Source organism: Phyllobates terribilis, unplaced genomic scaffold, assembly GCF_046119375.1.
Source record: "Phyllobates terribilis strain yellow unplaced genomic scaffold, ASM4611937v1 Scaffold_2123__1_contigs__length_163500, whole genome shotgun sequence".
NCBI classification, from domain to species: Eukaryota; Metazoa; Chordata; class Amphibia; order Anura; family Dendrobatidae; genus Phyllobates; species Phyllobates terribilis.
In genome coordinates, this window is record NW_027364882.1 from 85,994 (window position 1) to 109,189 (window position 23,196).

Here is a 23,196-nt window from a genome sequence, read left to right on the forward strand (position 1 = left end):
ACAACCTCGGACTCCGGTGTCCAGTTCTTCTGCGCTTCCTCTGGGGTGAACTGCCATGCAGCTCCACTCCCTAGGTCTTTCCTCATCGACGTCCTGACTTCAACTCCTTTCTTCTTTCCTCAAACTAACCCCGCCTCCAGATCCCAGTTGCTAAGGGGAGGAGCTCCCCTTGCTGGTCTGGAGCCAGGAAAGTGTTGCATGCTAGCAAAACCTGATTAGGGGACCCCTCCTTGCTTCGAGGCATGGCATCACCCCTTGTGAGGGAGGCAATGCCACTGTGGCACCCGGACTCCTGGGGTGCCACATACACTTCAATTATCCAACCGAACCACCTCATCCTCCTTTTCTTTCTCAGTATTACTCTTTTCCTGTGATAACACCGAGCCACCACCCTGCAGGCGCACTCCCGCCTGCCCAGATCCTGCTCCTGAACCTCCGGAAGCCACTCACGCCACTGCCGGCGACCTCACATCACTTGCCCCCTGTGACGCCAAGCCCTGCAATACACTTAATAATTGACCCCATAGATAATGCACCCACCAATTGCCCCTTGAATATTCCCTATAACACCCTCTGAATTACTAACCCCCAACACACCCCGAGCACCACCCACATCAGTTAAATTATGAACAAGGGTAGTCTCCTCATCAGGCTGCCTCAGAGAGATCCTCTGACCGGCCGCGACATCTCCTGACGGAACTTGCTCATGTTCTGACGGTCCCTATGAAATCTCGCCCTCCTCTCAGCTTTTCTCCATGTTTTCAACGTTGTCAGGTCTTGATAAAGGCGCAGAAGGAGCTGCCTGACGACGCTGCCGCTCCGGATCCAAAGATAGCTCCCTAAGGTCCCGCACATCTGCCGGCCGCTTCCTGCCCGATAATCTTAAAAGGGCCCCGCAGGACAGCCTGCCCCCGCAATCTCCCGTGGCACTCCTGGACCCCAGATCCTCCCATCCACAGACCCACCCTGCCGCCTGCAGGAGGGCTGCTCATCTCTCATCCGTCCCCTTTCTTGACCACCTGCTGCTGCGCCAGTGTTCCTCATGGCTCTGCTGCACCTCCGCCCTGCAAGCCGTGCTCCTCCCTGCCGACTGTGGGAAGGCCCTTCACGCTCCCTCCCCCGCCGGGGTCGACCCCAGCATGACATCGGGGCCACCGCTGCAGACAGCAACTCCTCCCCCGCCGTACACTGGACGCTGGTCCCGCCCTCATCCGCAGACCGTGGGAGGACTCCTCATCCCGCCATCTTGCCAGGTATAACCCACGGCTGGCTTGTCACCGGGGGTCACCGCCGCGCTGCTCGGGGGCCTTTTAGGCCGCAAACCGGAAGAGGGCCGCAGCGCAGGCACGCCCACTTCTGGTAGGCTGCGGCTCCGGCGAGGATTCCTCCTGGGGATCGGAGAAGGAGCCTCAGGCACGCGCTGCTCCCCTGGCTGCAGAGGTCCCCGAGGGGGCTCCTGGAGCTTCTCCTGCTCCGAACCTCACCTGCTGGTGAGTAACGCTCCGGCGGCCGTGACCGCTGCAGGCCTCCCTGAAGCTTCTTCTGCAGCCGACGACTGTGCACAGGTCACCCGCAGCTGCTGCTGCACCAAGTCTGCCCCATGGATTGCTGAGACAGGCCGCGCTAGGTCCAGCAAGGCCACAAGATCTGCCATGGCTCCACTGCAGGGTCTGGTCTGCTTCAGCTGCGATCCAGGAAGCAAGAGGAGGTAACTGACCCCTGCCCTTCCTTATATCATCTCTTGCTCCTCCCCCCACCTCTTCCCCTCCAATCAAAACTCCCCACACTACTCCTAATCCCTTATTCAAAATTTTAACTCCTTCACTCCCACCCTCCTATCTTGTCATGTGGCCTATACGCCCTATGGGGCTCCCTGGCCTTCCTTACTAATGGTAGAGGGAAACTTACCCTTGTATACTTCGCCTGCCCCAGCAAGAGATTTTCTAATGCCTGGATTGCTTGGAGTTCCCTGTCTGTGGTAAAAATAGAATTGGTGGAATTTATCATGAAACATTTCTTAACAGTTTTTGAATAAAAAGATTTATCTTTAATGGCTCAAAAATGGTTAAAATTTGCTGCGGGTCTCACACACACACAGTCTGGAAAACAACAAGGCTATGTGATCTGATCCATAGATTATAATGGGTGGGTGAACACCGCGGATATAACCCGTACGTGAAACACTGTCGTCTGAATGAGGCATTGACGCGCCCCCGGGGCAATGGGGTACTCGGCATCCGGGCCTGTGGATGCTGGTGGGGGATATCACGGTGGCTGGCCCGGTCCGTGGCCCAGAGTGGTCAACCAAAAAGGGGGATTTGTAACTTGGATAGGAAAAATATAATAAATAGTTTGTGACGCCACCTGTGGTACCTGGTAAGGATTACCAGCGCTGCTGCAGACCTCCGGGGGGTGATGGGATGGCAGCTGAGGTGGAGCGGCCCCCGGGGCCGTGTGGAGTTTGATGGTGGTGATGCTGGGACTTGTAGTGCAGGCGGATGGCGCAGCAGAAGTAACTGACAGAGTCAGGGGATTCGCTTCAATACCTTTACTGGTGCGGATGTCAGGTACGGTCCAGGGTACTCAGTAGGATGGGTGCACTTCAGAACTTCTCCCCAGTGAGTGGGTATAAGGCCTCCTGGTCCGTGTCTGCCTCTCTGTATGCTCCTGGCCAGCCTGCAACTGGGCCTAGCTTATGTGTCGTGTTGTTCCTTCACCTGTCGCTCGGTAGTAGGACCTTCTGCTGGCAACCACTATCCCTGGTAAAGCTGGGGCCTTCGTGGTACCTGATCCTGTAATGGGTCTAGCTTCAGGTCGTCGAGGGACTTGTAGTCCTGGAATGCCGGTGAACCCTACTGGGTATAAAGGGACCCTGTAGGCGCGGACCTGGTGTCCGGTTTGTATATCGGGGTGAGCCTATGAAGCTCCTCTGCCCCCTCAACTCCTCTCTCCTTTCTCCTCTCTGCCGTCGGCCACACTCGGGGCCCTCAGAACTTAGCAGCAGACGCGCTGCGTCTTCGCTGCTCTCAGCGTCAGCACGCTCTCTGACTCTGACTGAACTTCTCACTGACTGAGCTGCCTGGCTCCACCCTCCATATATATATCCCTAACAGGCTCCCTCTGGTGGTGTGAGGTGGAAGGGTGGAGGTGTTTGTATGTAATGAGGGCCTCTTGTGGAGAAGTCCATCCATGCACCCTGGGTCCTGTGGTACCTGTGAACAGCAGGGTGCCACAGCATGAGGGGAGTCTGATTAGGCATTATTTCAAAAGGAAGTCTGGGGTTTGTATTACAGAGGATTGTGGTCAGGAGTCTGCATTAAAGGGGTTGTTGGACAACCCCTTCTTGATCTAAATGTTTGGCCATAATAAAATTAAAACGCCTGAGTATAGGTGAGTATAAGCTTTTTTATTTTATTGGGGCCAAGCGTGGGGGTGAAGGAGTTGTCCAAGTAGTGGACAACTTCTTTAAGAGAGAGTCTGGTTTGGGTATGGATTTATGAACTCTGGTAACTGTATCTTTTAGGGCTCTGTTCCAATCCGAGTTCACAGAGCTGCAGTACTGAAAGGAGGGACGGAGCCACTGATTACACAGGAGGTCACTGACCATAAGTTTTTCCTAAGAAATCAAAGGTCAAAAGCAGCAGACACTGAAGAAATGATATAGCAGGTAGGCATCAAACATGTAGAAGAGACTTAAATGTTTATTTTTTGCCCAATTTATATAAACCCTCGTCATGATTCATATCGTCTAAATAATACTAACTGCATCACTAGGATAGGTTCATAATTAGTATTACGCTTCCTACTTCCATTATATCTACAAACTATTGCTCTTCTTATTTTCTGCACACATTGTTATACTTGGGGCTCACTGTATATTACATACTAGGGATTTTTTAGGCTGCAGGGGCCGTTGTTCTTTTCCCCATGGGAGATATTGCATGTGTTATGTTGCACTTATTGTGTGATAATGATTATTTGCTGGATATGTTATTGCAGATTTACATGGCTTTGAATGTGTTGTGAACATGGGTCAGAATGATTCTCGCTGTGGCATAACTTGAAGCTCATGGGCCCTGATGCAAAAGCTCCAACGGGGCCCCTAGTTATTGCAAATCTTCAATAGTAATGGTCTTTTCACATGGGCCAAAGGGACCTTTGAGGCCCCTCGGCTCCAGGGCCCGCGTGCTATTGCAACCCCTGCACCTATAGTTACTCCCCTGGATTGTAGATGTGACATCTATTTTGTCATCATATTGGGGAGAAATCAAGTATCATGGTCAAATTGGCATATTGCTATCACTTAGCCAGCGTAGGAATTCAGGAGAGGCAAAGACGGCTAGTCACCCATGTGGGAGTAGAGAAATAGGTAGAATAAATAGGTCATATTCCCTATTTAACCCCTTCATGGTGCGACCCTTTTCTGTTTTTGCACTTTTGTTTTTTACTCCTCTTCTTACCAGAGCCATAACTTTTTACATTTTCTGTCAATATGGCCGTGTAAGGGCTTGTTTTTGCGGGACAAGTTGTACTTTTGAACGACACCATTGGTTGTACTGGAAAACAGGAAAAAATTCCAAGTGTGGTGAAATTGCAAAAAAAATTAAATTCCACAGTTGTTTTCTGGGTTTTTCTTTTACCATGCTCACTAAATGCTGAAACTGACCTGCCTTTATGATTCTCCAGGTCATTATGAGTTTGTAGATACTAAACATGTATAGTTTTTTTTTTTTATTTAAATGGTAAAAAAATCTAAAGTTTGTTAAAAAAAAAAAAAAAAGTCACCATTTTCTGAGACCCGTAGCGTCTCCATTTTTCGGCTTCTGGGGCTGGGTGAGGGCTTATTTTTTGCTCACCGAGCTGATGTTTTTATTGATACCATTTTGGGGTAAACCTTGGGGAGACTAGAAGCTGCAATCATCCGATCGCCTGTGCTACACATAGCGCTGTATGTAGCAAAAATGTTCACTTGCATCCCTGCAATGACAACTGTAGGGGTCTCCTGCAGACACCGGGTTGTCATGCCAACCCATCGACGATGCGCAGTCATGTGACATGGGCGCCGATGGGCGGGTCTTGTGACGCTCTTCCAGCGGAGCCGTCTTAAATGCCGCTGTCAGAGATTGACAGCGGCATTTAACATGTTAATAATCACGAGAGAATCGCGATTCCACCCACGGCTGTTAGGAGCACATGACAGCTGATCAGATCCGCTGTCAAGTCCCCGGAAAGGTGCGGGCTCATCGTCGGAGCCTGCATCTAAGGCGAAGACACGTCATGCGCCGTATATGTACGGCGCATGTCATGAAAGGGTTAACAGGACAGGCTTAGCCTTTGGTGTGACCTACTGATAATATTATTTAGAATCTGATAACTGTGACCGAATTGTTGGCCAAATGATGCTTCAGTTGATCATTTGGCCGACAACCATCTTGGCCGTCTCTCCCATACACGGAAGCGCTCACTTGGCCGAGTGCTCCTGTGTTCTCTATGAGAGAAACTGACAAACATCTCTGTCAGCAGCTTATCTCAGAGAGAATGAAGTGATCGGCAGTCCAAAATTGTATATGCCCAAATAATATCTTCCCTGACCAGTTGATTGGCGCGCCAATATGACGCGCCACATGGGCCCTGGGGTACTTGGTGCCGGGCTGGTCGTTGCTAGGGGAGATGTCATAGTGGCGGTGACCTGGTCCGTGACCCAGGGTGGTCAATAAAAGGGGATATTTACAGGGGATTTATAGTTTTTATATAATGTTCGTGACGCCACCTGTGGTATGTGGCTAAAGGGAGCCGCCGCTGCGGAGCAGGTCCTCTGGAGCTGATGTTAGTGCAGCAGAGTTGGTTCAGCTCTCCACAGGCAGAGCTTAGCTCCAGGGTAGGAAATGGTGATGTTGTACACTGTGTTCCAAATTATTATGCAAATAATATTTTCTCAGATTTTCCCAAATTACCTATATGAATTGCAGTCATTGTAATTTTCCAGTCAAATAACTATTAGAGTACAATTGAAAGGTTTTTGTACAAACTGCCTATGATAACAGTATATTTAAAAAAAAATAAAACACTCAAACTGCACTCAAAATGCATGTTCCAAATTATTATGCACAGCAGCGTTTTCAACCTTTTCATTTTAATAAAGAACAAAAAAATGGTCATTTTTGAAATTATAAGCATTAGCAGGTTATTACAAACTGAAATCAAACAGTTTTCAACTCAAAACTTTATTCTAGGTGATGTTACATTTGCACATAGGACCCCTTGTTCGAAAGGAGCTTTTGAACTCTCTCGTCCATTGAATTTGTCAGGTTTTGGCTGGTTTCTGCTTCAATTGTTTTGTATGAGGACAGAATACCCTCCCAGAGCTGTTGCTTAGATGTGAACTGCCTCCCGCCATCATAGACACTCCTTTTGATGATGCTCCAGAGGTTCTCAATGGGGTTGAGGTCAGGGGAGCATGGGGGCCACACCATAAGTTTGTCCCCTTTTATGCCCATAGCAGCCAGAGATGCAGATGTGTTATGTGCAGCATGAGACGGGGCATTATCATGCATGAAAATGATCTTGCTGCGGAATGCACGGTTCTTCTTCTTGAACCATGGCAGGAAATGCTGTTTGAGAAACTCAACATACATTATGGAGTTCATCTTTACCCCTTCAGGGATCCTAAAGGGGCCGACAATCTCTCTTCCCATGATTCCCGCGCAAAACATTACTCCACCTCCTCCTTGTTGGCGCCATAGCCGTATTTGCATGGGGTGTCCATCAACCAGCCATCCTCCTCCTCCACTCCATCCATCTGGACCATTGAGCGTTGCACAGCACTCATCGGTGAACAAAACAGTTTTGAAGTCAGTCTTCATATATTGTTTGGCCCACTGGAGCCGTTTCTGCTTGTGTGCAGTGGATAGAGGAGGTCGACAGGTTGGCTTACGCACAGCTGCAAACCTCTGAAGGACCCTGCATCTTGTTGTTCGGGGGACGTTGGAGGCACCAGCTGCTTCAAAAACTTGTCTGCTGCTATGACAAGGCTTTTTTGCCACTGCTCTTTTAACCTGACGTAATTGCCTGTAGGAAAGTCCTCAATTTTCCCTTATCAGCACGCACACGTGTGTACTGTGAATCAGCTACATACTTCTTGATTGTGAGATGATCACGATGAAGTGTCTTGGCAATGTTGATTGTAGTCATGCCTTGACCTAAACGCTCCACAATTTGTTGCTTCTCAGCAGCCGACACATCCTTTTTCTTTCCCATTTTGGCAGAAAATGTAGGCTGCTTAATAATGTGGGACAGCCTTCTTAAGTAGTCTTGCCTTTCATTGGACACACCTGCCAAACTAATTAGCACAAGTGTCTGCTATTGCTTACAGTGATTTAAAGAGCCCCGACACACATCACCATCAATGAGTTTAACTGACAAACAAAAAAATTCTTACTTTATCACCCCTAAACACTTTTGCTGTGAAGTGTAGTGCAGGGAATGATGGCGCAGTAATAAGTCGCAGAGACAGTGGGGTGCCGTCTTCCGGATTTACTCACAGTTCTCACTTTGCTCCTGGTTACAACTGCAGATCATAACTTCCCACGTTGTCCTGTGCTTACTCAGGGAGGGGTACAGCAAACCCTCAGGTACCTCCTGAGTACATAACAGGACCCCCTTCTGTGTGTTCCTTCTGGCTGTCTTCCTACACCTCACACCCAGTGTCGCAATCCAGTGACCGCGGACCTTGTCGGGTGACGTTTTCTCTGTCCCCTGGGTCCTCTATGGCCACCTTTTCGGTGAAATAGATGTGGCTTTTGGCTGCAGCACTTGAAATGCTGCACCCTCCGGTTACCTAGTTGAATATTGCAATTCTCACTAGTTAGGGGCCGGTCCCCTCTGCGACCCGCTCTCTCCACCGCCTGGTAGATTTGGGTGTACGGGTGGCCTCCAGCACTGCTCATACCCCTGGGATCCTTTCTTCACTCCTGGAGCCTTCCCTCTGCTCCCGTTCCTTCCTCTTCTCCTTCTCCTGGGCCTCCTCACTAGGCCCTCCTCCTGAGCAGAGCTCCTGCTCTGACTCTCTCTCTGACTCAACCCCCTCAGAACTTCACTCACTCTAGAATGTTCCACCCTCTCTTTCATATTGCTCCTTACTGTGCTCCCCTGAACTGCTTCCTCTACCCACACCCACTACATGGTTCCCCCTACTTTGGTTCCCCCAACTCCAGCCAGGGACAGGGCTCAGCAGAGGAGCAGCGCATTTTGCCCCTCCTGCTGGTCTGTAGTAGTGTAGTGTTGAATGCAGGTGTTAGGATTCCGGGCTGTACTCCTTCCTTACCTGAGAGTGAGATACCACACCTCTGGGTGAGATGCAGTACCTCTGTGGCGACTGAACCCGCAGGGGCGCCACACATACATATGACGCTCCCACTGGGCCGTGGGGTACCCGGTGCCGGGCTGGTAGATGCTGGGGGATGTTACAGTGGCAGTGACCCGGTCCGTGACCCAGGGCGGTCAATAAAAAGGGTTATTGATTGGGGATTTATAGTGATTGTATAAAGTACGTGACGCCACCTGTGGTATGCGGCTAAGGGAGCCGCTGCTGCGGAGCAGGTCCTCTGGAGCTGATGTGAGTGCAGCAGGGATGGTGTAGCTCTCCACAGGTAGAACTCAGCTCCAGGGCAGTGTAGATGTTATAGGTTATGCTGGGCGTTGTAGTACAGGGGTTGATGGCGCAGCAATAATCACAGAGACAGTGGGGTGCAGTCTTCCGAGTTTACTTACAGTTGATAAGTTCCTCCGGTTACAGGGTCCGGACTACAACCTCCCACATCGTGCTGCGTTCACCAGGCAGGGGTTCAGCAATCCCTCAGGTGATTCAAGAGTGTCTGACAGGACCCCTTTCTATGTGCCTTCCTCAGTCGTCTTCCTGCGCTGGCTCTCGCCCTCCTGCCCTGTGCCTCGCAACCAGTGTCCCAATCCGGTAGCCTCGGGTCTTGTCGGGCGACCTGCTGTCCCCTGGACCCTCTGTGGCCACCTTTTCGGCGACATAGTTGCGGATGTGGCCACTGCACCTTGCAAGTACAGCAGCCTCCGGTCCCTAGCTGAGCCTTGTAGTTCTCCACTAGTTTAGGGGTCGGTCCCCTCTGCGGCTCGATCCCTCCACCGCCTGGCAGATTCGGGCGTACGGGTGGCCTCCAGCACTGCCCGTACCCCTGGGATCCCTTCTGTTCCTGGAGCCTTTCTCCTGCTCCCTCTCCTCTCTCAGTCCTGGGCCTCTCACTAGGCCCGCCTCCGAAGCAGAGCTCCTGCAGAGCCTCTGCTCCACACACTCTCCTCCTCTGACTGGCTTGTCTTTCTAAGATGGTTCCCTCTTTTATATCACTCCCTCACCAGTGCTCCCCTGATCTACGTCCTCCACTCACACCCACTACATGGTTCCCCCTCGCTAGGTTCCCCACCACTCCAGCCAGGGACTGTGCACTCCCGTAGGAGCAATCTCGCCCTGCCCTACTGAAGTGGATGTGTTGGATGCAGGTGTTAGGGTCCCGGGCTGTACTCCTTCCTTACCTGAGAGTGAGATACCACACCTCTGGGTGAGATGCAGTACCTCTGTGGCGACTGAACCCTCAGGGGCACCACACATATTAGAGTGTAAGGCATACTTATTGATATGAATGCGTCGACCGACTTTAGACTTATGTATGGGGGACTGAAAGCTGCATTTACACCTAAAATACAGCTTTCAGTCCCTTCTAAAGAGGCAGCCAATCACACACAATAAACAAGCTAAATGCTCATTTATCGGGTGAAATGATCTAGATGTAATGATGCAGATAGTGAGGATGCAGGGATAGTTAACCAAAGCTATTTATTTTCCTACCACAGAAAGAACGTTTAACTATAGGAACACATGGTGATGCAGGTATATGGAGACAACTAACACAATCTTAGCAGTAATGACAATAAAAGCAGTGTAATAAATGCAATATCTTACTCTATGTTCTATCTGCGTGCAGTCTCATTTCACAGTTAAACGACTATTAATGTCTTTAGCTCAAAGAGCGTCACTGCCAGCGCCAGGCTTGTAGCTGTAATATGCGCTTCAAGCGCCTTTGATTGTTATACTGGCACTAACGGGGGACACCGGTACTTTCCGCTAAGCCACAAGTGCCTCATATGTGAGTCACTTAGTGGGTTCTTCACACTGGCCACCCTCGTTCGTTTCTGAAGTGCAGCCCACACCCTGTACCGTTCGTCTACGCTTGAATTAAAGGCCTGGTTCACTTGGGTCTTCTCGTCAGCACGGCAGACGTCCTGCTTCATCCAATGACCACCGTCTGATCTTCGGTGCTTGACCTGCGGCATCTTGACTGGTGAAGACTGGGGTTTGGGTCTTGACCAACCGAATCTGGGCTTAAATCAGCCATTATCTGCTGTGAAAAATCCGAGCTCGGCATATGAGCCTGCATTAAAGTCAGGGACATGACCTTTGAAGTACATTAACGTCATAGGTCGTGAAGGGGTTAATGTCATTACCTAATCTCTTTTCTAATATACATTACTTAAAAAATCCCTATTGTTCACTAGACTATCTGACTCCTTTTTTTTATTTTTTTTTTTATCTTCTTCCTGTTTCACGTTGCTTCGTTTGAGAACCCCAAGTGCATACTGGGATTTACAAACAAACCATCATCAGGGAGCAGAGGCTGCCGTCATTGCAGTAGCGCCTGTCCTTTCCCTGAATTAAGAGCCGTCAGTGATGTCCTTTTCAGGGTCTGGGCTAGTTCCTCCTCTACTGAGCATGCGTCTGTTGTCAACATCATCCCACACTGATAACATCACCTCCACCTTCCTGATATAGGGCCACATGGCTCATGTGTTTCGCTGTGACCACTGCACCCTAGTTGCACTCTTGTGAAACAGTGTAAGGCTATGTGCCCATGATGCAGAAATGCTGTGGATTTTTCCTGAGCGTTTCTGCATCTCTCTGGCAGAAAAAACGCATGCGGATTTTACATGCGTTTTTTCTGCCAGGTAGAAGCGTAAGTGAAGCTTTTTTAACATGCGATTTCGCATGCGAGTTGTGAAGCACTTTTCTAAGCGATTTTAGCATCACTTGGAAAAGTGCTTGACAACTTGGTCACACTATAAATCCATGCAAACGGCATGGATTTATATAGTGTGACCAAGTTACGATACTGCAAATGCAGCATCAATAGTAAAAAAAAGAATACAAATGGTGAAAAATAAAAAAAAAACATATACTCACCTGGCCCCTGATCTCCTTCTCCGTTGCGTCCGGTGTCTTCAGCGGCTCGCGGTGGTGTAAAAGGACCTTCCATGACGTCATTTAGTCATGTGACAGGTCACATGACTAAATGACATCATGGAAGGTCCTTTTACCACCGCGAGCAGCCGAAGACACCGGAGAAGGAGACCGGGGGCCATCAGAAGGTGAGTATATGTTTATTTTTTATTTTAATTCTTTTTTAACTACAGGTAGTATGGTACCCGGGACTGAAAGGGAGTCTCCTCTTCTCCAGACACAGGTACCATCTGCGCATTGAACCGCATAATATCCGCATGTGCACATGTAGTCATGCGGATGTTATGCGGTCCAATACAAGTCAATGGTGGCTAAAACGCCGCGATTCCGCAAAATTAATGGTAGTGCTGCGGATTTTTCCGCAATGATAATCTGCAGCGGAAATTTCCCAGCATGTGCTCAGCAAATGCGGATTATCATTGGGGAACATTGCAGACCTTCTACCAAGCGTTTTTTAAGCGTTTCCACGGCGGAATTGCTGCTACGGAAGTGCTTAAAAAACATTGTGGGCATCGTGGGCACGCAGCCTAAGGGGGCTCTCTCTAGCTACCACCTCTCTAACATGCTGTAGCCTTGCTGACCATGCATTCGTTCACAGATAATCTCCAGGTCTGGCTGACACAACTGACACCTTTACAAAATCATCACTATCCCGGAGTCAGTATGAAAAAGGTCCTGAGCTCAATGCTCCCACACATTATTCACATCTTTAAATTTGCTATGACTGAGATAGCTGCTGCTAGTGCCCTTACTACAGTGCCTGACAGAGCCAACCAACAAAACTAGGCTTTTGTTACACGCACGACACTAGGTTCAAATAGGGCGAGACGGGTTTCATAAATTCATTGGAATCTTGGGGGAACCGTTACTCAGGGCAACCATAGGCTGCAGCTTCTCTCAGGCACATGATAGATTCAGTTGCTGACCAGACACATCTGACAAGAGTCTTGTTCAACAGTTTAACAGTGGAATTTAATCTGAAGCATGGCCAGTGCAGTTCAGGGATATTACAGCAACAATCTTCATTACAGCACAGTCTCATAAAGCAGGCACAGGAACCTCAGTCTCTTCAGTAGCATAATTCAGCACAAATTAGATCTCTTGGCAACACACTTCTATACGTAAACAGCAGGCTTTTCCTTCACAAGGACTCACTAGTACACAACATTCTTTATTCTGCATGGAGATGGAGGGGGGAGGGTTTGATGAGGAAGATGATCTCTGTGACACAATTCCTTCCATTCCTTATCTTCCTGCCTGATGGTAGATTTCCTGAACTAACAGTGCAAGGTATCTGACCTGTGTTGAGTTTCACCCTAGACTTGAATCCTGTTCTCTTTCCTGCACTTCTGTGAGATACAGATCACATACCACTTCTCCCTTTGGCTGCAGCCAGAATAGTAAACAAGTTCCCCACAATCCCCCTGGGGCTCTGCTAACCACTCCCTGTCTCTTGTGACTGTGTTAACTCTTATAGTTGCTGGATCCTTTTGAAGCAACAGCACTATTTCTGCATGTCACACTTTCCCTTCTTTTTTAATGTCGTTCTCGATATTCGTTTTAATTGGTCAAGCTGACCAATTCTGAGACAGTGCTAAAAGTTGAATAACTTTATATACAAATTGGCATTGTCATATTGGCATAAAATTTACAAACATCAATAACAACCTGTTCTTACGACCTTTTGCTTGTAGAACTCCTGAAAGAAATACACAATTAAAACAATCAGCATCTCTTCCGCTGGAGGTTTTCATACGTCTTCAACCAGCTCTCTCTCTCACTAGGCCAAAACAAGTCTTTCCACCAGGTAACATTGTCCATAATGTCTCTCGGTGGTGAATACCACTCAAGTGAGCTTACCTGGTCCGTAGGCAGAAATACCTGTTTCCAATGGACAGTCCTTGGCACTTGACTCGGTTCACCGAGTGTCTCATATGTCAGCATCACAGGCCTCCTCACTTCTCGAGTCGACATCCTCCTGGTAGGTTGTTCCTCAGATACCACGGGTTCCTCGGTTGCAGGAGTTTCTTCTGCCACACTCATTTCTCGAACTTCCTCAAATGATCTTGGAACTGCCTCTGTAAGTTACTGTACTTCTCTTGAATCGTTCGTTTCCACCTGGTCTGGTAATTCTGCTACTCCTAAGTGTCGATCGGTCTCTTCAGTGAACGGTGTTAGATCATCAAATCTGAATTGGACTATATCTGTACTCCTTGGTACAAACTCTGGAGCCTGGGGACTTACTTCACTCTCCTGAGGATGGTACATCCCTCTCCTTGCCGGTCCGAGAAATACAACGGTGTGTTCTTCTTCATGTGAACTTTCAAGATCACTATCCATCTTCGGAGCTTCAGTCTGTGGTGGTCCCTTAGTCGATCTCGGACGATGTTGTTCTACTTCTGGAAAGTCTTGTTGTGGTGGGAGATAATCACAGGGTAGTAGTAAATTCCGATGGACTATTCTGGTTTCCAATCGGATTTCATACACTGGACTGTCATCGGCTTTCCTCCTTACGACCACATACACCTTGTCTTCCCAGTACAAACAAAGTTTTCCCGGACCGCCTTTTGTTCTTGACTAGCACACGGCTTCCCAGTGCCAATTCTGCTCCATAACATTTTCAGTCATAGTACTCCTTGCTCTTGCTCTGTCCTTGCGTAACCACTTTGGACGCTATGTTGTATCCCTCTGCCATCCGTTCCTTCCATTTCCGAACAAACTCTGGATATGTTCTGTAAGTCTCTGATACTGGAGTATCGAACATGATGTCGATTGACAGTCTTGGCGATTGACCGTACAATAGAAAGAAGGGTGAGTAACCCATTGCATTGCTCTTTGTACAGTTATAGGCATGTACCACTTTTGACAGAGAACTATTCCAGTCTTTCTTCTCGTCAGCTGTTAAAGTGCGCAACATCGACAATAATGTCCTACTAAAACGTTTCACTTGTCCATTACCCTCTGGGTGATAGGGCATTATGTGGGATCTCTGAATCCTACAGTACTTTCCTATCTTGGCAAAGATCTGGTTCTCAAATTCTCTTCCTTGGTCATGGTGTAACCTCGTAGGGAACCCAAACCTCAAAGCAAAATCATTGAAGATCTTCTCTGCTGCTGTTCGACCCGCTTTATTGGTGGTGACATATGCTTGAGCAAATCAAGTAAAATGGTCCATCACCACCAAGATGTATTCGTCACCACCCTTGCACGTCTCGAGATGTAGAAAGTCTATTGAGACCATCTCAAACGGATACGTAGTTTGGATGTTGCCCATAGGTGCCCGGGTTGATGTGTTGGGACGTTTATCTTTCAGACCCCCACACTCCCTGGTCACGTATCTCTCAATATCTCACTGCATGTACGGCCAGAAGAAACGTTCACGGATCAAGTTTGTTGTCCTTTCCACTCCCAGGTGTCCCATGTTTTCATGGAGTTCTTTTAAGACCAATCTACGAAATACTCTGGGTAGTACCAACTGCCGGTTTTGACCTCCTTTACGATACAGGATACCGTCTTCACTGAGGTAGAGCTTCATCCATTCTTTAACTAAAACAGATACTGCTGGTGACTCATTATCTCTCTCCCATTTACTTGGAAACCAATTTTGGTCCACATAAAGTAGTATTCTACCATTTATCTGATCTTCCCGTTGTGCTCTATGGATTTTTCCTTTTGGTAGTCGTTGAATAGACAGGGGGTAATCTTGTTCTCTCGCTTTTATGGTGGTTTCCACCGTCAACGGACACCACAATGGTGTGTTGTCCTTTTGATAAGCTTGTACTGCTTGGGCAGTGCTCTCAATTGCTTCCAAACTGACTTCCTCTGAGCTTTCTTGCATGAACTGATCAGGCTCTAGTGGGATTTTCCACAATCTGTCAGCATCCGCCTTGCATTTTCCTGGCCTGTACTTGATGCTGAAATTGAAGTCAGCTAGTTCAGCGACTCATCTCTGACCTGTTGCATTCAGTTTGGCTGTAGTGAGGACATAGGTCAAAGGGTTGTTGTCAGTGTATACCTCAAACTCTTTGCTGTAGTAGAGATAATCTCTAAATGGTTCACAGATAGTCCATTTCAACTCCAGGAACTTCAATTTTCCGGAATGTAGATGGTAATTCTTCTCGGCGTCTGTCAACGTTCTAGAACCTTAACCTTAACCTTTTCTATCTTGATGCTGATACAGGGCAGCTCCCAGTCCAACTTGAGAAACGTCACAATGAAGAACAAACGGTAAGTTGAAATCAGGATATCCCAAGATGGGTGGTTTTACCAGGTAGTCTACTAGTTCTTCCAATACCTCCTGGTGGTCTGCTGTCCAGAGAATGGGCTTTTGGGATGAAACGGCGTTGCTTCTTTTAAGCCCAGTTCTACCCGCATTCTTCTTTTTCTCCGTGGGTGTTGTTGACTCTGTCGCCCCCCCCCCACCAAGAGGAGGTATAGTGGGGCGGCAATCCTGGAGAAGTTCCGAACGTAAGTACGACAGTAGGAGGGGAATAATAATATCTACCTCAACTCCCCGACAGTTGAGGGCCGCTTGTCTTTTAAGGCCGGTACCAGAGCGATTTCTGCTGGGTCTATGGTATATTCTTCTCCGGACACAATTTTCCCTAGAAATCGGACTTGCCTTTTGAACAGTTCACACTTCTTTGGGGGTCAACTTAACTCCATATTGTTGACTTGATATCGTTGTAATACGGTCCTCACGTGTTCAACATGCTCCCAGAAAGTTTTTCTGTGTACCACATTGTCATCCAAGTACAGCTGGAAGATATTATCCCTCAATCCTTCTAAATATGTCTCCATGCTCCTCTGGAATTTTTCTGGAGCTGAACTGAGCCCAAACGGTATGCAGATCCACTCGTATATCCCGCATGGTGTGATGAATGCTGTCAAAGGTCTACTGGACTCTTCAACAAACCCTTGATGGTATGCTTTACCCTGATCGAGGACAGAGAACCAGGTACTTCCTGATAGGTTATCCAGCATATCTTGAATCTGTGGTATCGGGTGCTGATCAGGTACTGACTTTCGGTTTAGTTCCCGGTAATCACAGCAGAGTCTCAACGTACCGTCCTTCTTCCTAACACAAAGAATAGGAGAGGAATAAGACGGCTTTTACTTTTGGACCCAAACTCTGTTGATTAGATCTTGTAAATACTCTTTCACTTCACGGTGTAATGGTTTTGGCACAGACATGTAACTTCTGGTTACTGGGGTCATGTCTTTCAAATTGATTTCCAACTGCACCAACGGGATACCGCCTATATCAGAGTCATCTTTGGAGAATGCATGACACTCTTCTCTCAGCATCTGTTTTGCTACCGCTCTATCTTCAGCACACAAGTGTTCTAGGGGTACTGGGGGATCCCAGGACCCCGAGGTGGGTCGTGCAATTTCCTCCCCTGGTCAACTCCTGTTCCTTGGTGGGGAGACTGAATTCATGGTAGACCCGTGGGCGGGTCTCACACTGGCTGAATATACAGTTTTAACGGTTTCAATGTGACCTAACACAGTCTTTGGATCCCTTGTTTCGTAGTATTCATCACCGGTACTTTCACTCGAGTAAACCCACCAGTAGGAATGGTAAGCACAGTCTCACCTTGAACTAGGCCTTCCGGAAGTTCTGATGAGTCTTTTGGCATGAACAGTCTTTTCTGAACTTTTCTTACCAGTTCTACCTGGACTCCACACCTCACCCCCACCATTTGGTTTGCAGGAATGATGTTTGGGCGCCAGCCTACCTTGACTTCTTTTAGGTTCATTGTATTCTGTGCTTTCTTTACTCTATGAATCACATTTTCCACCACGACATTGGGTATGGCAAGCAATGTGACAGTTGCATCCACCACCAGCGTCACTGACTTGTGTTTCATGATGACCTCACTGATTACATTATAACCCAGGATAGGATCCTCTTCCACGTTCTGATCACTGGTCACGAGAAAAGGTACCAAAAGCTCAATGGTGTTGCTGTTGTTCGTGGCCCTCAGTTGGAAAGTCACTTCCACCCAGCCTATGAAAGGGACTTCGGTCAGGTTGACTGCTTTGCCGTGGAGTTCCACTGGTCCTAAGAGTTTGAAGGCACGTATGTGGCAGGTAGCGCCTTCTCCATTCTTCATTTAAAAGGCTCGCTTGGGCTCCTGTGTCCCACAGTGCTGTTATCAGGAGTCCATCTAGCTGGCACTATATAAAGCATCTTTCGCTGATTAGGCCGATGATGCTATCTTTACTGACCGAGGAATCCTCCTCCCAGGAGTTCATCATTTGACCTCCACACTGGGCATTAAGTAACTGATGCCCCTGTCTCTCTTGCAGCTGTTGTAGACGGAAACACACTTGGGGATAGTAATAACGCAGCTGTTTTAGCTCATATGCCGTTCTGGGGTTTGGTGAGATTTGGATTTGCTTCTGGGACCTCCTCTGTGTCGTGGTTACCAGTCGCCCCTCTCTGGCAACCTCCTGTCTTTTAACCCAAAAGACCATGACCATTGGCATTCCTTGGCATAATGTCCTTCCTCACCACATCTTAGTCAGTGTACACATACCGTACTCTGATTTGATGAACGGCACGCTTCACAAGCCGGGTATCTTCTGTTTTGGAACCCACTCCTGGGTCTGAGGGATGCAGGTTCTGTTCTGGAATGAATCAACTTTTTCATCTCAATCAACTCAGCTCGCAGTTCTCCTATTACTTCTTCCCAGTCAGCGCTGGCGGTCCTCTCTTTTGTTGGTGCTTTAAGGTTCCCTCTCGGAGGTGGCACTGGAGGGTCTCCATGATTATCTTCAGACTGGCCACTGGGGGTCTCCAACCTCAGCTGACTCATTTTGGTGATTTAGAAGCTAATTTAAAAAAACATCACAGTATAAGATAATGCCTTATCAACACCAGGTCTGATTACCAAGGCATTGCAGGATGCAGCAAGCCTCCATGATAAAGGCCGGGGCAGCACATGTGCAAAATACTGAGGCAGACAGCCACTCACTAACCTACCAATTCATGGAGGGGGTGACTGTGTAGTATTATACATGCACACCGATGGAGTTTGCATAGGGCACCAATCACTCAGATATGTGTGATGCACAGTGTCTGGCTTGCAGCCTATTGATGACGCCCATACTATTAGATCAGGGGGGCTGCCCAGCACTATATACGTGCACCCCCACAGGACAGACGCCCCAATTTACCCAGCCAACACTAAAGAGGCCTGGCTGCATCCTGCACAAAAATGTGTAAAAAAGATGAAAAATAGTGTATAAGATAAATACACCACATGAGGTAAGGGTCGATATTTTGACCAAAATACGCAAGCTCGCAACCCAGCATCAAGGGTCCCCATACTTGCGAGTCCTAACATTAAACATTAAAAATACGCAAGCTCCATCGGTGTGCGTGTGCACGTATAATACTACACAGCCACCCCCTCCATGTAATCTGACCTGGTGTTGGTAAGGAATTTGTCTTTTACTGTGATATTTTTTGATTTAGGAGCAGAGCCTTTCTTTATCTTTTGTTCGCTCTCTGACTCCAAACTAGCTGCCTCATTCATTTGTTCAATTAGGATTTTGTCCAGAATGCCAGGATCTTCTAGGTACTGTTTCAGCTGCGACTTGATGTATGTACTGATTAACCCTGTTCCCAATGATCTCAAGAACTTCTTCTGGACTAGTCCAGCATCAAACCTCTCGTCCGCTTCTACATCTCTGGATGCAAACAACAGTCTATCCTTCAGTTCAATTTCTCTGCACAAGAAACTTTGGGGTGATTCATTATTTTTCTGTGAGAGGTTAATGAGTCGGTGGAACAATTCTGAAGTACTCTCTTCTTTATAGTGCCCTTTTAAAATCATCTTCAGTTGTTGCAAGGTCAATTGACTCTTCATTTCTAGCATACTACAGAGGTTCATTCCTGGGCTGATCACTTCACCACCCCCTCAACGATTTCATCTGGCTGGTAGCCTTTCTGTAAGCCTGCATCAATCTGGTGAAACAAGTTCATATAAGACAGTTTCTCTTTCTGTTCACACTCTCCAATCTTTCCCAGGATCTTGAATTCTTTACTTATGGTGATTTGTGGTGTTAGAGAGGACTGTCTTCCTGATTTATCTAACCCGAGCAGGTTAAAGGTTCTGTCTGAGTCTGTCACCCGTTAAGAGATTTTGGTCGATTCCTGCAGGGCTGTTGTTAGGGTTTTGAGTTGTTCTTTCAATTCCCGTAGTTCAGTCTGCGGACAGAGATTCCCGCTTTTGGTAATTGGTGCCGTCCCTCCATCCTCCAACTTCAACCTGGTTAGAAACTGTGTTAGCTCCTGGAGGCATGTCCCCATGACGTCTTCAGCTTCTTTCTCCCCCAGCTCATCCATTTTTGCATTAATGGCAGCTAACAGTTGCCTGCGGTTGTGTGCTTTAGAAATCTGTTCTTCTGACATCTTTATATGCTACTGTTCTTAATTCTTCGCAGGTTAACTGAAGAAACCGCTCACTAATTCTGTCTATTTGTATTTCAACATCCATTGCTGCTAGTGAGTTTTCTTTAGGGATGGTCCCCTTTAAGTGGTGTAGCAGAGTTAAGTTGAGGTGCTGTGCTGCTGTATTTTTCCAGACATTTTTCCTCTTCTCCCTCTAGACATTAATCCCCGCTCAGTCCTCCCCATATGGGCCACCAATGTTACACGCACACCGCTAGGTTCAGATAGGGCGAGACGGGTTTCATAAATTCATTGGAATCCTGGAGGAACTGTTACTCAGGATGACCATAGGCTGCAGCTTCTCTCAGGCACATGATAGATTCAGTTGCTGACCAGACACATCTGACAAGAGTCTTTTTCAACAGTTTAACAGTGGGATTTAATCTTAAGCACGGCCAGTGCAGTTCAGGGATATTACAGCAACAATCTTCATTACAGCACAGTCTCATAAAGCAGGCACATGAGTTCATATCACAGCTACTGATGATGACTAAACAGCTCTGACTGTTTACTTATGTTAACCTATCTAGGGAATGCAGAGTGGAGGATAATTACCATGTCTTTCCTAGAGGCTCAGATGATCCTGGCTGTGGATGCTCATGTGATGCTGTGCTGATGCATCATGGTACTGATAGCAAAGTATACAAGAAAAACTTCTTTGTGAAATCCGAGGCTAAAGAGAAGCAAAGATGGGGCTTAACTGCAGGAAACTGAGTAAATTTTATATAAAAGAATTGCAGAGTGTGATAAACTTGGTGAGGGGTATAGTAGCTGGATTGCGTCTTTCATCATGAATTTTTTTTTTTAATTCCAGACATGCTTTATTATCAATACCAATTTAACACTTCTGAAGACATTACAGAAAGAAGACATCAGAAATCAATACAGAGATGGATTTCGTACAGATGGCGGCATTTGATGAGGCATGTTGGCCAATGAAGTTGATATGGGAAAGAATTAACCATGCATTTACATCAGATTCTCCCCGAAGTCATTTGGGTTCCAAAAAGGAGAATATATATGGGTTTTTAGCTCGAACAATGAAAAATATTCTGTGGTCTGGGACACTTTTTGCTCATACTGGAAAGTGAAAACTCCATTCGGCCCTGTTTTACATTTCATTGGACCTCTGTTTATTGATGGAACAAGTAAAGGATTATATGTACCACCATCACTTACTGTCATTGTATCAGATACACATATTTTAATGCCTGCTCGAGCTTCAATGGTGGATGAAAACATTTTAAAAATTTCCCGTTTTGTTATAAACTCTATATAATACAGTGATGTATATGATAAACACATTTGATTTATAAAGGTGTTTTACTTTATATATACTTTGTTGCAAATTTACATTTTCCCCTACAGGTGTTCATATCTCTTATGTAGGTATCTCATGTTAGAAAAAAAATAGTTAATAGGAGTTATATGCATTTACATGTTGTTATAAACATCAATTATGCAGTCATTTTCTTCATTTAAATATATAGTATGGCACCCTCTTGTGTTCAAAGTGTATATCAATGTGCAGGCGCAGTTAATGTGCTTAGTGCTGCTGGACATGCATGCTCGGTCTCTCTCCTCTGTTTACTGTAGACAAGCCAATAGCTGTCTGCAATGGTTCTCAGGTAAAAAGCCGAGCTTTAGCAATAGCCAGGGGCGTACATAGAAATCATGGGGCCCCATAGCAGAAATTCTAATTGGGTCCACCCTCCCAAAAAAAAAATAATTGTCAGCGTCACAGAAGACCATATCTCACAACTTTTCAGCCTTTGTATAGTCATTTTCCTCCTGCTGAAGTCTTAGATTCCTCTTTCAGTGCCCCCATAAAGTATAATGCCAACAAAAGTGCCCACCAAACACAATATGATACCCCCACAGTGAATTCCTCCACATTAGCCTCCACATGCACAGTATAATGACTCAACTGTACCCCACCTCAATTCCTAAGGTAAAGTATGGTGACCCTAACACAGTATAATCCCCCAACTGTGGCCCTCACACAGCCCTCCATGCAGGATAATGGGTCTACATACAGTTTAATTGCCCCATACTATATAATGGCCCTCCAAACAGTAAACAGTATAATGGCCCCCACACAGCCCTCCACACAGTATGATGGACCCCATGCAAACCTTCATGCTGTATACTTTCTTGCATACAGTATAATGGCCCCCCACATAGCCCTCCAAATATTAAAATGGTCCCCCACATAGTCTTCCATATAATGTAATGCGACCCCTCATAATCCTCCATATAGTGGGATGTATTAACAGAAGCATACAGTCTAGATCACGTGAAGTCATTATCGGTCTTTACTCCTCTTTGGTCAGACCTCATCTGGAATACTGTGTACAGTTTTGGGCACCACATTTTAAAAAAGACATAGACAAACTGGAGCAAGTTCAGAGAAGAGCGACCAGAATGGTGACTGGTCTGCAAACCATGTCCTATGAGGAACGGTTGCAGGATTTGGGAATGTTTAGCTTGCAAAAAAGAAGACTGAGAGGAGACTTAATAGCTGTCTACAAATATCTCAAGGGCTGTCACATTGTAGAAGGATCATCTTTATTCTCATTTGCACAAGGAAAGACTGGAAGCAATGGGATGAAACTAAATGGGAGGAGACACAGATTAGATATTAGAAAAAACTTTTTGACAGTTAGTTTGATTAATGAGTGGAACAGGCTGATACAAGAGGTGGTGAGTTCCCCTTCAATGGACGTCTTCAAACAGAGGCTGGACAGACATCTGTCTGAGATGATTTAGTGAATCCTGCTTTGAGCAGGGGGTTGGACCAGATGACCCAGGAGGTCCCTTCCAACTCTACCATTCTATGATAATGCACCCCCTTAATCCTCTATATAGTATAATGCGCCCCATGATCCTCCATATAGCATAATGCACCCCCCATAATCCTCCATATAGTATAATGCATTCCCCATAGTCCTCCATACATTATAATGCACCCCCATGGTCCTTCATAGAATATAATGCACTCCCCATGGTCTTCCATACAATATAATGCACCCCCCATGGTCTACCATAAAATATAATGCACCCCCATGGTCCTCCATACAATATAATGCACCCCCCATGGTTCTCCATACAATATAATGAACCCCCATTTTCCTCTATACAATATAATGCACTTGCCCTGGTCCTCCATATAATATAATGCACCTGTCATGGTCCTCCATACAGCATCATTTTTGAAACACCATTTTTTTATTGTTAGGAATTTAGAAGGGTTAAAAGTTGACCAGCAATTTCTCAATTTTCAAACAAAATTTACAAAACTATTTTTTTGTAGGGAGCGCATCAGATCTGAAGTGACTATGAGGGGTCTATATGACAAATGACCCAAACGTGACACCATTTTAAAAACTGCACCCCTCAAAGTGCTCAAAGCCACATTCAA

At 46.8% G+C, this 23,196-nt stretch overlaps 1 long non-coding RNA gene across 1 annotated transcript; it reads left to right on the forward strand.

Moving 5' to 3' along the window:
* Positions 1 to 1,625: 1,625 nt before the first annotated feature.
* On the forward strand, positions 1,626 to 22,371 carry LOC141245815 (uncharacterized). Its single transcript, XR_012309473.1, has 3 exons — positions 1,626 to 1,708; positions 3,524 to 3,667; positions 20,590 to 22,371. It is a non-coding gene; the product is annotated as an uncharacterized lncRNA (long non-coding RNA).
* The last annotated feature ends 825 nt before the right edge of the window (positions 22,372 to 23,196 follow it).